The 16,886-nt window shown below is 35.7% G+C and overlaps 1 protein-coding gene across 1 annotated transcript in view; it reads right to left on the bottom strand.

The window, feature by feature from the left end:
• LOC148953599 (uncharacterized) overlaps window positions 1–1,879 on the bottom strand; it is a 185,728-nt gene extending 183,849 nt beyond the window's left edge. Inside the window, exon 1 of the mRNA XM_089088603.1 lies at window positions 1,745–1,879. The gene's annotated coding sequence lies outside the window, so the exon portion shown is untranslated. The remainder of the gene's footprint in view (window positions 1–1,744) is intronic.
• Window positions 1,880–16,886: the final 15,007 nt, after the last annotated feature.

Here is a 16,886-nt window from a genome sequence, read left to right as displayed (position 1 = left end):
TCAAAATAGAGGATAGACTTGTAAATGTAACTAAACACAATCTAATTTTTTCGATTTGAATAAAAGATGAATTTTACAACTTAAAACGAATAAAAATTAATAATGAAAAAGAAAGAGTTGGCTATCCCTCAACCCCCACCAAAGTCGCTTTGTTTTCAAGCAGTTCATGATAACAATCTGTGAGTAAGAAGCGACCCACCCTAATCGTAACTGAGAATCTAACAACTGTGATTTTGATGACTATTAATAGGTCAAAAGAATTGACTTTTTATGTTAAGTCAAAATATATATAATTCATTTAGTTTAGTCTCACCCATCAAAAAGCTACGAGCCCAGGGAAAGTTGCCTGATTCTCAAAAACAGGGTTAAAGATCTCCAAAAAAGTTAAGTGACCTTAATGGAAATCACACCATCAAATACAGCATATCTAAGAAACTTTTTGCGGAGCTCAGGGCTCCCAGATATGTCAGATATATACAAAAATGTCGAATTTTGTGTTTTTTGTTTGTTTGTTTGTTTTGTTTTTTTTTTTTGTCAGAGAAAAGATCACGGATGCGTGTTTATGTACGTCTTTGTCTTTTTTTTTCTTTTTTTTCCCAAGGGGCTAATTGCATCTAACCAATGGTCCTAGGAGATCGAAAGAGGGCTCATTCAAACGTAAATTAAAAGTTTTAATGCTCTTTTTAAACCACCAAAAATATCGGAGGACCACTATCCTTCCTCACACGCCCTTATTTTCCCCAGAGAGATCCAATTTAAATTTTGAGACAATCATTTGTTTCAGAATTGTTAAAAGGTTCAACAACTATGCTTTTGGATATGACATGACCTCCAAAGCTCCTGGGGGAAGGACTGGCATATACTGAATTTGTTTGGGTGAAGGATTTCTGTAGGGGGATTTTCCAAGGGAGAAATTTTCCCATGGAATGAAAGTTTCCCCGGATAAATTTTCAGGGGATATTTGTCAAGGGAGGGGTTGATTGGCCGGCATAATTTGTAAAATGGTCGGAAAACAAATAAAAGACATTTTTTCACCTGAAAGTAAGGAGCAACCTGAAAACTTAAAACGGAAAACGGAAATTGTTCCGTATATAAAAGAGAGCACCGCTTCCGCATCCCTAGTTCCTTACGCTAAAGTATGAGCCTTGTCCCACTTCTTTAAGAACGACTCCTGAATCACCAGGGTCAATGAGTTTGAATCAGAAGTATTTTTAAAGAACTTTAAAACTTCAGCGTAAAGAGCGAGGGGGTAAGGAAGAGGCAGCCCCCCTCATATATCGAATAGTTTAAAAACTTGCTTTATTTTATCATTTAACTGAAGAAACGATGTGTTACACCAAACTAAACTTATCAAGTATATTCAATTTCTAACTATTTTAGTTCAAACGAGCGCTATCGAAGAAATACCAATTCAAACAGACCACTAGCAGTAATTTAGTCTGAATTGCCGGGTCGATAAAAATACCAGAATCACTGTCATCAAACAGACTTCACTGTCATCACTGTCATCAAAGAGACTTTATAGCTTCAAAGTATATGAAGGATAATGGTCAAATTTTGAAAAGACTGTTCTTTTAACTTTTCTTCAGTTAGTTTCATCCTCGTTTCAGGACTTTCTCAAAGTCAGCGAGATACCATTGTTTTACTTTTTTGTTAAGAGCTAAACAAATCGAAGCAATAGTGCTTTAAATTTAACCTAAAATTTGAGTTATCGTATTTAGAAATATTTTATTTAAAAAATTACCTTTAAATGTTCCCTTAGATTCTGAAAAGTTCAGTATGAGACAATATATCACCAAAAGATATTTCATAGCAGTAACAGTCCTTGAAAGACCTCGGAATACTAAAATTAATTAGCAGAGAAAAAGGCTTTTCAAGCTTTCAGCGTGTAACTTGATTTGCAAAACTAGCTTATTTGTTTAATATGTACAAAGAACCTAGATATTTGCATGGAACAGGTCTGTATTTTGCCACGTTGGCAATGTAAATTTACCAGCTCTGAAGAATTTGCAAGTTTTCGCAGAAAATAGGTAGGTTACATCCAAATTACGCTGGATAAAATTTCTTACATTTATGTTTTACACACGTGAGGGGACGTGTATAGAACATGTAAAAGACACTTGAACCAAACCCTATTGTAGAGGTTTCAAGGTCCTATCTGCAAAAATATATAATTTTGTATTTTTCCCAGAAGAAAGATTAGGGTGATGCCAATGGTTTTTGAAAATCAGGGAAGGGGTTATTTAAACGGAAATTGAAAATTCTAGTGCCCATTTTGCGCAGCCAAAGGAATTGTGCCACGAGAAAGTACTGTTTTCTGCCATTTTGTTTCATCAAAAACAAATTTTTCCCAAAGATTGGCCGTATTGATATCGAATGAAAATCTTGAGATGGTCAATTGTTTTATACATTTCAAAATACTACATTCTGATTTTCCCAGTTTTAGAGGATATAATGCCAAAGGTTGGTGCATTCGTTTCTAAATATTCAAGTTATCCAGGCAAGATCAATGGTTATTATAAATAGTCACTTCAGAGTTCCAATTACTGTTATTTCACGACTAATTGCGTTAAATTTTAGTTACACCTGCTGTTAGTCAAACAGTTCGTGGTAACGAACTGTAAGTAAGGAGCGACCCGGCTCAATGGTAACCGAGACTCTAAAAAACAGGATTTTGATACCAATAGATACATCAAAAGAATCAGATTTTAATTCTGATTTCAAATATATAAGTTTCATTAATCTTACCCATCAAAAGTTACGTGCCTGAGAAAATTTGGCTGATTTTCGAAAAAAGGGGGAAAGACCCCCTAAAAGTTAGAGAACCTTAATGAAAATCACACCATCATATTCAGCGTATCAGAGAACCCTACTGTAGAGGTTTCAAGCTCCTATCTACAAAAATGTGGAATTTTCCATTCGTTTTGCCAGTAAGAATGATCACGGATGCGCGTTTACTTTCAGTTTAAAATTCTTTTTTTTTTTTCCTAGGTGATCTATCGATCCAGTGTCCTAGAATATCGTGGAGGCTCATTGAACGGAAATTAAAATGCTAGTGCCCTTTTAAGTGACAAAAAATGGAGGGCAACTAGGCCCCTCCACCGCTACATTTTTTCCCAAAGTCACCCGATCAAAATCTTGAGATAGCCATATTGTTCAGCATGTCGAAAATATGATAAAAATGTCTTTAGATGACTTGATCACAAAGTCCCCAGGGGAGGCTGAAAGTATGAACTTTACTCAATGTTAACATATAGTATTGGTTATTGGGAAGTATACAGACTTTACAGAGGACGATTTTTACTGGTAGGTGGGGGAAGAAGAGGTCGGGGCTATACGGAAGGATCTTCCATGAAGGAAGCTTTCATGGGGGAAGAGACATTGCTATGAAGGGGCGCCGGATTTCAGCATTATTAAAGAAAAAGATCAGGAATTAAATAAATAAACAGGTTTTTCAACTGATCAACTGACCGTGATTAAGAGGTCATCTTTAAAGAACTGGAAAAACGATTCGAACTATCAAACAGTTCGTGGTAACGAATTCTGTAAGTAAGGAGCGACCCGGCTCAATGGTAACGAACTCTAGAAAACGGGTTTGATACCGATAGATATATCAAAGAATCAGATTTCAATGCTGATTTCAAATATATGACTTTATCAAGTTTAGTGCTACCATAAAGTTACGTGCCTGAGAAAATTTGGCTGATTTTCGAAAAAGGGGAAAGACCTCTAAAAGTTATAGAACCTTAAGGAGAACCCCTCATATACGTAATAATTTCTGTTCATTTTAAGTTCTAATGTTGCTTCTTACTTTCAGTTGAAAAAACTTGTTTTTTAAAATTTAATTTCTGATCGTAATTTAAATAATGCTTGGAAATCCGGCGCCCCCTTCATAGAAATGTCCCTTACGCCAAAGAAACATCCTCCACGGAAAGATTCTCCCGAGTAACCCCCTCTTTCCGCTCCCCCCCCCAACCAGAAAAAAATGCGTCCTGAAAATGTCTGTATACTTCCCAATAACCAATACAATATGTAAGCAATGGGCAAAGTTCATAACTTGCAGCCCTTTCCCTGGAAACTGTGGGGGATTAAGTCATCCTCAGAGACTTAGTTATTAGATTTTCGACTATGTTGAACAAAATGGATATCTCAAAATTTTGATCGGGTGACTTTGGGAAAAAATCAGCGTGGGAGGGGGCCTAGTTGTCCTCCATTTTTTTTGGTCATTAAAAAGGGCACCACAACTTTTAATTTCCATTCCAATGAGCCCTCTTACAATTTTCTAGGATCACTGGGTCAATACGATCACCCCTGGGAAAAAGAAAAAAAAAAAAAAAAAAAATAAACACGCACCCGTGATCTTTCTTCTGGCAAAAAATGTAAAATTCCACATTTTTGTAGATAGGAGCTTGAAACCTCTACAGTAGGGTTCTCTGATACACTGAATATGATGCTGTGATTTTCATTAAGTTTCTGTAGCTTTTAGGGGGTCTTTCCCCCTTTTCTCGAAAATCAGCCAAATATTCTTAGGCGCGTAACTTTTGATGGGTATTATTAAACTTGATGAAACTTATATATTTGAAATCAGAATTAAAATCTGATTCTTTTTATGTATCTATTGGTATCAATATTCCGTTTTTTAGAGTTTCGGTTACCATTGAGCCGGGTCGCTCCTTACTTACAGTTCGTTACCACGAACTGTTTGATTGCTGTTAGATCCAATTGTTGTTAATTCCACTGAAATGAAGTTTTTTGACTCACTGTTTCATAAGATAATGTGTAGTAATCGATAATTAAATATCAGCTATCATGAAGAAAGGGCGGTGGGTCATTATGTAGGGTGCACCCAGATTACTCAAAAGAATACATTTAAAGACCCAAATTGTTTATTTGGGCATAGCCTTCAGATAAATATAGAAAAAGGTCTGAGAGGAGGGAAGTGTGAAAGTAAGAATTAATCTCTAATCAAACTTCATTTAAACTTAGCCTGGAATAACGGTGCTGTGGGGTGATAGATACCTCCTTACTGTAGAAAAATGATTTCTTTAAAAGCATAAAATATTTCATATATATATTCTTACTGGCAAAAAGCTGAAACATGGAGAGGGGACAATTCACGAGAAAACTCAGGAAATTTGCCAGGAGAAGGGCAAATTTCCAACCATTTCTTAACACCAAAAAATATCGACAAATTAAAATGAAGGCTCCTATTTCAGCTAGATGGGGTCCCATCCCATTTTGCACGCGCTTTGCGGGCACTAATTGACTTTGAATATCTGAACAGAGTTATTGGACGCCATGGCACCATCGACTGACCACCAGGTGCACCATATTAAACTTTTATATACCAATGTGCTATTCTTGGGGTGCTGTGAAAGATGGCGTTTTATTCTTAAGTCCTGCACCGTTGAAGATACGATTCAATTCTTTTTGGAAGCTTGTCAAAAATTGGTACTGATAAGAGTTTTTGTTCTCATGGGTGCCTGACAGGTCGGCATGAAGGGGCAAAAAATCCTTTCGCCGAAAAATATCGTGAAGATTATAATTGATTTTGGATACTAATACTTTGAACAATATGCATTTTTAAAACACTATATTACTTTAAAGTAAAGAGCTGGAGGAGCGGGAAAGACCCCTTATATTTGAAATAATCTCTGTTGGTTTCATATTTTAATGTTGCTCTTACAGAAATATTTCTTTTCAATTTAATATTTACACACGGGAAATCAAATTACTATGGTAATTCCATATCCAAAATAACTATTATGTTTATGATTATCTATCATACGCTATGAACCTGGAAAAATTTATCTTATTTTGGAAAAAAAGAAAAAACCTCAAAAAACTGGGAAGTATTAAGGAACAAAATTACACCATCAAGCCAAGCATATGAGAGACACTCTTTGAAGAGTTTTCAAGCATCTATCTACAAAAATACGAATTCCATAAATAAGAAATTTTCTCAAGAAGCTTTGTCACGGATGAGTGATTACCTTGTGAACTTTGGATTAAAGGGGGCATCCTCTATCTCATTTAAGAGATACCTGGATCAAAGAAATTGTAATAAAACACTATGAGCAAATAGCTACCTTTGCCACCAGATCATAAAACTCAACCAAACGAAGCTTTGATTATAACTTATATTGAAAGAAATTCTATTTATGACAAATTTTCTATATTAATAATTAAAAATATATAATTTTTTTAATTTAAAATATATTCATCCACAGCTATTAGTACCTGAAAATGTGGATAATTGTGGAAAACGAGTTTGAACGGTCCCAGAAAATTTCGCAATGATAATAAAATATGAATGAATTCAATGTTCACAATAATCTTACATTTACTTTTTACAAAACGCAAAATTTCTGGTTTTTGTATGGCAGAGCAGCAAATTTGCTCGAAAAAAGCAGTCTTGTCAAAGATTAAAATTTTTGAGAATTATTGAAAGGGTATATATGTCCTTGCTCATTCTTAAAAGCCATACCGGCTAAGTGCAACATTCACCCATAAGAAATGAATAATTATAATATAAAAATTATAATATAAATTATATAAAAATTATTAGTTTATATAAAAATCAAATTATATAGAAATTATTATTTTACATAAAATTAAATTATATAAAAATTACTTATTAAAAATTATATATTATTATTAGTAGCCTATATAAAAATCACCGTTAACAAAACAGAAACAACTATAAATGGCAGTGATGGTGAAGTGGGTGAGACCAGCTGTGTAAAAAATTGAAAAAATTATTTTTAATACTCCCCCCACCCCGTCTAAACCTTAGCGATATTTCCAAAAATTCTAATACTTACTCTCCTTTCAAAAGGTTTACAATATCTTTTGAAAGCTAAGGAATGGTCATGCATGTGAAAATAAATAACTTTTTAACGAAGCCAATTTAAATTTAAATCAAGTTTTTCTTGAAAACAAGCCATTGCGGCCCTTTTACTTCAACTCAGTTCAATTCATTGCATTAAATACTAAAATAATTACATAAGTACACTTAAGTGCTAGACAAGAAGCACAGCTTGTGGAAGACCTTGTATCAATCAAAAATTCTACACAAAACAAATCAGGAAAGAAAAAAAATATAACAATATCCCGAAAATATAACCAAACTACGAGAAAAATGATCAAAAAAAAAAAAAAAAAAAAAAAAACAAAAAAAAAACGAACAACTGCTACACAATAACCTTAGACTTAATTTTCTCCAAACTGAAATTTCCCATATTTTAATTAAAATCCAAACCATTAATAATAATATTAGAGAACGGGGTTCTAATCTGATCCAACATAATAAGAAAAAAAACTTCTTCACTTAGACAAAGTTTTTAATAAGAAAAAGTTCACTGGAAATATATTTACAATGAGAAATTGTTCTATAAATTGATGACCACTGGGCCAATGAGGATACTCTTTTAGTCAGCCGAAATTGGTGAAAAGTGCTCCGAAACAAAGTACATGAATCAACACTTACATGTTGATTCTCGGTCGAAGTAGGATATGATATTCAATGGAAGCGAGAAATTGAAGGCTCGATTAGCTAGTTTTAGGTTCTGTTTCTTGATGACCACATTTAAGGCATCTAGATCTGTATCACTGTAAAGATCGGTTGTAGGATTAGAGTCGGGGAAGGCGAAAATTTGTCTTCACCGCTCTATTCTGTGTTGTTTGGAGTTGCCGAAAGGAAGAATGGTTAGTATTGCCCCAGACAGTGCAAAAATAAGAAAGATAAGGAAGGGCAAATGCATAGTAAAGAGAAAGCATTACATCGGGAGGAAGAAATTGATTAGCACGATGAAGCACAGACACTTGACGAGAAAATATAGAACGTGTATAGGAAATATGAGTTTTGAAAGAAAGAAAACAATCAACGTGCAAACCAAGAGGCTTAACACAAGAGCACCGGGAAATTATATCAGTACCATAAGAAACAAAGATTGTTGGGTAAGGCTCAGACATGTCGTATGGGGTTCGAAAATGAATAATGCTACTCTTAGAGCTGTTCAACAGCATCCCGTTCTACTCACACCAATCACGCACATGGTTGAGCAGGAGCTGAGCCTTAGCAACAGGAGAGGGCAGATTATTAGCAACCACAAGAAAAAATCATTATCGTCTGTAAACAAAACAGTGTGGGAATCAAGGAAGGGAGATTGTGGAAGGTCATTAATATAAATAAGAAAAAGGAGTGGTCCCAAAACAGGACATTGCGGCATCCCTTTAGAACCCGAGCCTAGATCAGCATATTTCCTATCATAACACACAAACTGTGATCTATTAGACAGGTAAGATTTAAACCAATCAAAAGCAATTCCCCGAACACTAAGCAGAGAAAGTTTTCCCAGCCAGACAAAATTATCTACCATGTCGAAAGATTAAGAAAAATCACGAAACACTCCAGGAAAACAACGACCCTTGTCTATGTTAACACACACAAATTCTGTAACGTCAACTAGAGCAGATGCAGTAGAAAGTTTAGGTCGGAAGCTATACTGGTGATCAGACAGAATAGAACTGCTTCCAGTTGAAGCACCAGTAGACAGGAATGAAAAAATCCTCTTATGCACAACTTTTTCAAGTAATTTAGAGAAGTGATACAGGTCTATAATTTGAAACTAAGCTGGGGTCACCCTTCTTAAAAAGAGGGATTAATTTTGCTATTTTAAATGAATCCGGCTAAACACCTTTTGAAAGAGATAGATTAAAAACATGGGTAAGAGGTTCCACAACATAAGAAGAAACAAACTTAAGAACATGGTTTTTTAGTCCAAGGACACCAGCTGTGTTACCACTACTTAAAGAAGAGATAAAATCACAGATCTCTCTGCTTGACCAATGAGTTAGAAAAATACTTCTCTCAGCTGGTGACGATTTACCTGGTTTAGAAAAGTAAGGGGTCTTAACAGTCGGTAGAGTGGTAAAGTAAGAGTTGAAAGCATTAGGTACAGCTGCTTTTTCAATAGTTGAACCATCTGCATTCTTGATGGCGGCTGGGTGTTTCTTTGTTTGTTTCCTACGAGATAAAGTTTCATTAACTACACTCAAAACTTTCTCTAAATTACCGTTGCATTCCTGAATTTCCAGCAAAAAATGATTATTCTTAGCTAGTCTAATTGTTGATGTTAATACATTCTTATAATGCTTATAATTTGATAAATCATCAGGTTCAAGGCTTTTGTAAACCAGCTTGAAAACCTCTGGCTTCTGCACTGTCAATTTCACAAGGCTAGGAGACATTCAAAGCATCTTGGGTTTATATTTACTTGAAGATTTTACTAGTGGAATTTTTATTTCAATTAGTGTTTACAACCGACTCATTTATGTGGCTGATGGCCAAATAAACTCTTCAGAATTCATTAAAGAACATTGTTGTTCAGAACACTACAGAACACTAGCACTAGAATCAGACACAAGGTCACAAACATTGCTCTGACGTAAATTCTTGTATAAGACTCACCTTTGGCATCCTCTCGGCTCAGCAATTTTATTTTGGGAACAGAACAAGAAATTAGACAATGGTCAGAAAGATCAAAGACAATAATACCAGAAGAAAATTTAATATCATTTTTAGAAGACAGAAAAATTTCGCCCTTATGATCAGACCTACTACATCGTAAGAGAAATTATCACCATCACTATATTGCAGAACATTATCCCATTTGTACCTTAAACTTTGCACAATCAAAGTAAACACATTAAAGTTTTTAGCAGAAGACATTGAAGACAGCACTTTTTTAAAACAATTTTTAATAAGATTGGTAACAACAAACAGACTGACGAAGAGATTTTAACAGAGGATCATTTTCACTATCATCACTAGAAACATAAGGTGAATCAAAACACACTGAATCAAGAAGAGAAAGTTTAGTTAGAATAGAAAAAGAATCTGGAGAATCATCCATTTTCATTATCTAGTAGTAGGAAAAGTGGGGAAACAGATAAAGCTAAAGAAGTGGGGACAGGAAGAATACAGTATGGAAAATAAGTTAGACCAATGAACTGCATGTGATAATTTTTATGACAAGGGAAGAAGCACAAGCCAAAGAAAAAAAACACAAGAATGGTAAAAAAAAATGACCAAGCAGATGAAATTTTGTTGTAAAGATAAGAGTTATGTTAAGCAGCATTAGTAAATCTAAAGCAATACTGACAAAAGATTCTTGCAAAGCAGGAAGGGCATTAATGTCACCAATGGATGAGACTTTGAGTACACTACTTCCACTTTTGACGAAAACATCCTTTCAGGTCCTTTTTATTTTTGAGAAGCAACAATTGTACTCTCAGATTGCAGATCTCAATAATAGCTGGTTGATTTTTGTTACCAACTCTTTTTCCAATACGTTTCACAAATAAAATGTCACTTTTCAAAAGACTAATGCCAGGAAACTTGTCTTGGCAAAGTGACAAAAACTTAGGTTCGGGGTTGTCAAATGTAGTATCTTTGGGTAATCCAAAAACAAAGAGTTGATTTTTTAATTCTTGCTGCTTAAGTTGATCAGTTTGAGCAGCAACATGATCAGCAAATTTTATTTCAAAATCTGCAATTTTGCAAAAATGTCCATTTCTTGAAGCTGTGCACTGACCATTCGTTTAATGTCTTCTTGGATGGAGCTTGACATCAGGTCTTTTACTACCAAATCAAGGTCAACTTTGTCACCTTTCATAGGCAGACCAAGGGATTGAACTTGTGACTAAATACTCTTTATAGCAGTGGTATGTAGAGATTTAAAGACACTTTCTTCAATGGACTTGGCCATCTTCTTCAAATGAGTAATATCTGTCTGAATCTCAGACGTAGCAACAGCAGTATTACTTGAGTTAGCAGGCCTAGAAGTAGCAGCAGCAGCAGCAGCAGTAGATTGGTTCCTGGTGGACATTTCAAAGAAGCAATATACGCAGAGCAAAGCAGAATCCAGAAAGCCAGCAAAATACATGAAGCAAGCAGATGCTGAGTAGCAGCAGGACTGATGGAATTTAGCAGAAAATTGGAAGAATCTTACCCTTATAGTCCCCTCTTTACCGTAGGGGTATCGTTTGATATGCTTGTCAGTTGTTACAGGGACAACTGATGAAACCACTGGTTGTTATTTCTCTTTAAAAACAAAAAAGATAAAGTTCAGCACATATGTCTCTAATTTTGAATTTCACTTTAAAACAATGACTCAAATGGTCGGCTTTATAACACGTTTTTTTGTTCCCCATGTGTATTTTCTGATGCCATTATGGAAGCTTTTTACCACGTCAGAACGTCAACAAATTTGATCTGTCTTTTTTCAAATTTTTAAAGTATTTTCTCCGTGTTCCTTTTTGGTCTCGTAACATATATATTTCCAAGAGTTACAGAGTTTTTCAGATATATGATAAGATGAATGTACTAGAGGGCGGATTCAGAAACCGATCGTAGATTTTTCTGTTGGGTTGTATTAATCGTTTTTGAGCCATTGTTAGTGTATTTTTTAGTGTTTGCGATAAGTGTTTTTATTATGTATGTTACTTTCTCCATACTCCTCTAAGCGTATTTTGTATGTACAGAGGGTCCAAATATATTATTACTATTATTATTATACAATGTTAAGTTACCTGTCACATGCATAAAATCCTGGAATCGAAACAGAATTCAAACACCCTGTTAACCAGTCTAAGTCCTTCAATTATTCTATATATTTTATATTTTTTTTTAGCAATATTTAAACTTAAAACCAACAGAAATCATTCTGTATCTGAGGGATTTACCCTCTCCGTCAATACCTGGCTCTTCAGGCTAAAGTAATTTAGTACTTTTAAAAAAAGCTTCTAAATTCTAATTAAACAGCCCTTGTGTTTCAAGGAAAGTTCTTAAAGAATTCAGACAAAAGGTTAAACTTTAGTGCAAAGAGTGAGGTATTAAGATGGGGGCAACCCATCTCATTTACGGAATCATTAATTTGCATTTCAAGTTTTAATATTGCTCCTTTTCTTTCAGTTGAAAAAAATATTAAATTTATGAAAGTTTTTAATTAAATTTCTTGATATCCAGCTTCTCCCATGGAAAATCCCGTTTCCCACAGAAAATTACTCAAAGCAAAGTTCCTCCATCATAAAATACCCCTCTCTCCCACCGAAAATTTCTCCCAAACAACTCCATCCACACTGAAAACCCCCAAGAGAAATTTCTTACAGACGATTCCACCACAGAAAATGCTCCTTAGCATTCTTTCATTTGATAATACTTTAATTTCTGATCATTTTTTGAATCAAGGGCTAGTTGCCCTCCCATCTCTTTTGACTCTTAGAAAGTGAACAAGAACTTTTAATTTCAAATCAAATGAATGCTCTCCAAAGTTTATACGAGCATCTCTTCCATAAAAACTATATATACTTCTAGGGTATTACTCATAACGCCTGCCTCCGGGCCCTGGCGGGTTCCGTCGACACAGGAATTTTTCTTATCTGACCTTTGAACTATTTTTAATGAAATGGGTATTATAAAAATTTTATCGGATGGACATGGGGAAAAAGGGTGTGTGAGGGGGGGGGGCTAGTTGCCCTCGGATATCTTTTGACTCTTAAAAATTGAACTAGAACTTTCAATTTCCACTAGATTGAGACCTCTCTGAAGTTTATACGAGCATCCCTTCCATAAGAACCATAAACGCCCCCAGGACAACACTTACAACGCCTATTCCCCGAACTCTGGGGGTGTTTTTGTTATCTAATTTTTGAACAATTTCCAAAACACTGGCTATCTCAAATTTTGTAGGGGACGACTTTGGGGAAAAAAGAGCGTGGGGGGGCTTGTTTAACTCTCTTGACTCTTAAAAAGTGAACTAAAACTTTCAATTTCCAATCAAATGAACCCTCTATGAAGTTTATACGAGCATCCCTTTCATAAGAACCATACATGCCCTTACGGCATAACTTAGGACGCCTTCCCCTGTGCCCTGGGGGGTTCTATTGACACCGGATTTTTTCTTATCTGACCTTTGAACTATTTTTAACAAGATGTCTATCTCAAAATTTTCATCGGATGGGTTGGGGGATAGCTACCCTTAGATCTCTTTTGACTATTAAAAAGTGAGCTCGAACTTTCAATATCAAATCAAATAAGCCCTCTCTGAAGTTTATACGAGCATCCCTTTCACAGGAACAATATAAGCCCCAGAGCATAACTTACAACGCCGGCCCCCGGGCCCGGGGGGGGGTGACGACACCTGAGTTTTTGTTATCTGACTTTTGAGAAATTTTTAACTTAATGCCTATCTCAAAATGTTTATTGGATGCAATTGGGTAAAAAAGCGCTTGGGGAATCTAGTTGCCCTCCAATCTTTTTTGACTCGAAAAAACTTAACTAGAACTTTCAATTTCCGATCAAATGAGCCATCTCTGATTTTTTTACGAACATCCCTTCAATAAGAACCATATATTCCCCAAGGGCATAACTTACAACACCTGGCCCTGGGGGGCTGTGTTGACCCCTGAGTTTTTGTTATATGATCTTTGAACTATTTTAAAAAAACGCTATCTCAAAGTTCTTATTGAATGGATTTGAGGAAAAAGGTCGTGGAGGGGAGGGGGCTAGGTGCCCTCCAATATTTTTTGACTCTTAAAATGTAAACTAAAACATTCAATTTCCAATCAAATGATCCCTCTTTAAAGTTAATACGAGCATCCCTTCCATAAGACCCATATATTCCCACAGGGCCCTGGTGGGTTGTGTCGACACCGGAATTTTTGTTAAATTATCTATGAACTATTTTTAATAAAAGAGCTGTCTCAAAATTTTTATTAGATGCATTCGGGAAAAAGGGTTCTGGGGGAGGGAAGCTGGTTGCTCTCCAATATCTACTGACGCTTTAAAAGTGAACTAGAACTTTTAATTTCCAATCAAATGAGCCCTCTCTGAAGTTTATACGAACATTCCTTCCATAAGAACCATATATTCCCCCAGGGCATAACTTATAACCCTGGCCCCTGAAGACTGTGGGGGACTATCTTGCTCAAACATATAATTTCCAGAACTTTCAACTACGTTGAATAAAATGGCTATACCAAAATTTTGATTGGATGTGTTTGGGGAAATTGTGGGCGTGGAAGGGGTGTCAGTTGTCGTAGAATCACTTTCGGCTATTAAAAAGGGAACTAGCCATTTAAATTTCCAATCGAATGAGCCCTTTCTGAAATTTCTACGACAACGTTGTCTATACAAAACCTTATATGCCCCCAGTGCATAACTTACAACCCTTGCCCTGAGGGTTGCGGGGAGTGGTCATCCTCAAAGACCTAATTTCCAGGACTTAAAACTATGTTTAATAAAATGGCTATCTCAAAATTTTGATTGGATGTGTTTGGGGAAAAGGTAGGCGTGGGGGGAGGGAGGGGGCTAGCTGCCCTCAAATCACTTTCGACTATTAAAAAGGGCACTAGCACTCTGAATTCCCAATCGAATGAGCCTTTTTTGAAGTTTCTATGACAACGCCTTCTATAAAATCCTTATATGCCCCAAGGGCATAACTTTAAACCGTTGCCTTGAGGGTTGTGGGGGAGTGTCCCCCTCAAAAATATATGTTCTATCTGGAAATCAACTACGTTAAATAAAATGGCTATCTCAAAATTTTGATTGGATATGTTTGGGGGAATGATGAGCGCGGGAGGGGCTACTTTCCCTCCAATCACTTCCGACTATAAGAAAGGGCACTAGCCCTTTGAATTTCTAATCGAAAGAGTCTTTTTTGAATTTTCTACGACAACGCCATCTATAAAAACCTTATATGCTCCCAGGGCATAAATTAAAACCTCTTGCCCTGAGGGTTGTGGGGGAGTATCCTCCTCAAAAACATATTTACAATCTGGAAATCAACTACGCTGAACAAAATGGCTATCTCAAAATTTTGATTGGAGGTGTTTGAGGGAATGATGGGTGTGGGGAGGGGGGGCTAGTTGCCCTCCAACCCCTTTCGACTATTAAAAAGAGCACTAGCCCTTTGAATTTCCTATCGAATGAGCCTGTTTTGAAGTTTCTACGACAACACCTTCTATAAAAACCTTATATGATCCCAGGGCATAACTTAAAACCCTTGCCCTGAGGGTTGTGGGGGAGTGTCCTCCTCAAAAATGTATTTTCTATCTGGAAATCAACTACGCTGAACAAAATGACTATTTCAAATTTTGATTGGATGTGTTTGGGGGAATGATTGGCGTGGGGTGGGGGGCTAGTCGCCCTCCAATGATTTTTGAATATTAAAAAGGAGACTAGAACTCTCGATTTCCAATCGTATGAGCCCCCTTTGAATTTTCTACGACGACCCCTTCCATATGAAGTGCCCCTGGGGAAAAATATTAATAAATAAATAATAAAACATTGGAGCAGTATGGCCTTTACTATAAGCAACGCTACAGCGTTGCCTCTGATAATCAATAATACATTGAAAGACGGGTACTATCCGTAGACAATTCCTCTGGAAAATATCTAACAAATCATCATTTGTCTCTGAGAGACTATGAGTGCACACTTTTAAAGTCATCATTGTCACGTCCAATATTCTAATCTTGGTTCCTAGACTTACCTTCCTTTTCTTCCAAATTTTTTTCAACTGTGAAAAAACAACCTGAGCAATGGATATTCTACTTTTAACGTATTCACTAAATATTATTAAATACTATGTACTAATACAACTATTAAATCTAAAAGTCCAAATGCTAATGCAAAAAACTGAATATTAAAATGCTAATGTTAAGTACTAAATGTAACCTTATCATTCGTGTAGTGAAAACCTGAAACCTATTTAATAGGGTAATAAAGATTGAGGTGTCTTACGGAAACGCTGGCATTTCTATCTAGTACACCTGTATGTTCTTTTTCGCTTATCATTAAAGTCTCGCCAAACCGTTAACTTTTTATGGCTTTGTGTTCATACCATATACATTTTAACTTCTTTAAAATTCGCTAAAAAAAAGAGATAAAACTATATATCATTTTCATTCCTTAAGAAGAAGAAGCAAAAAGACCTGAAGATCTATGGACCACTAATTAAATGGTGACCTGATTTTTAGTATCATAGCTAAAGTCCTTTAAAAAAGATATTAGGGTTTACCAAAAGCTTTGGAATTGAACAAATAGATTTTAATCCTTTAATTGAAACAAAATCCAACAATAACAAAGTCCAGAAATAGCACGTAAACACTTTTACCGTAAAACTACTACCGTACTGCAACAAAAAATACTATTGAAGATATCCTACCGTAAATAAATGGTACCGTAAAAATAAATATTTATTATTTCAACACTGAAAGTCACTTTTTAAAGAACGGTCTAGAACGATTGTGAAATCAAGTCAAATGTATTGCATTGTCAAAATGCCATAGATCTGTAATAAAATTAAGATCTGTAATAAAATCAGAAGTAGTTATAGTGGCCTAATTAGAGCACAAAAAATGAAAGAGGATCATAGGATTTGATGCAACTTGATAAATTTTCAACTTCACATAGAAAATTCATTCTTCAAATCTTTGACAGGTTGACTGCACAGTTAGTATTTCCCTCAAGCACAGGTTTATAATAAAGAAGACATTTATGAGACATAGATTGAGTAATGAATCGCATTATTAGTTCTTCTCCAATTTTGTTTTTACTGTATATTACTACTACTACTACTACTACTACTAGCAGCAACAACTCACCGCAGTACCAAGCCGCCTGAGGCCAACACAGCTACGCACGCTCCTCCTCCATCCCAATCTATTCAAAGCCTCCCTTTTTACACCCTCCTACGAAGTTCCCATTTCCTTTAAATCTTTCTTTATTACATCCTCCCATCCCAAACGAGGACGACCTGCTTTCCGTTTAGCCTTAGACGGTTGGCCAAAAAGAACAATCTTCAGCAATCTGTCATCCT

The sequence above is a fragment of the Artemia sp. Qi Xiang Cuo genome, chromosome 4 (genome assembly GCF_049724085.1).
Source record: "Artemia sp. Qi Xiang Cuo chromosome 4, ASM4972408v1, whole genome shotgun sequence".
Taxonomy (NCBI): Eukaryota; Metazoa; Arthropoda; class Branchiopoda; order Anostraca; family Artemiidae; genus Artemia; species Artemia sp. Qi Xiang Cuo.
Note: the sequence above shows the minus strand (reverse complement) of the source record. Positions and strands in the feature narration are given on the sequence as shown.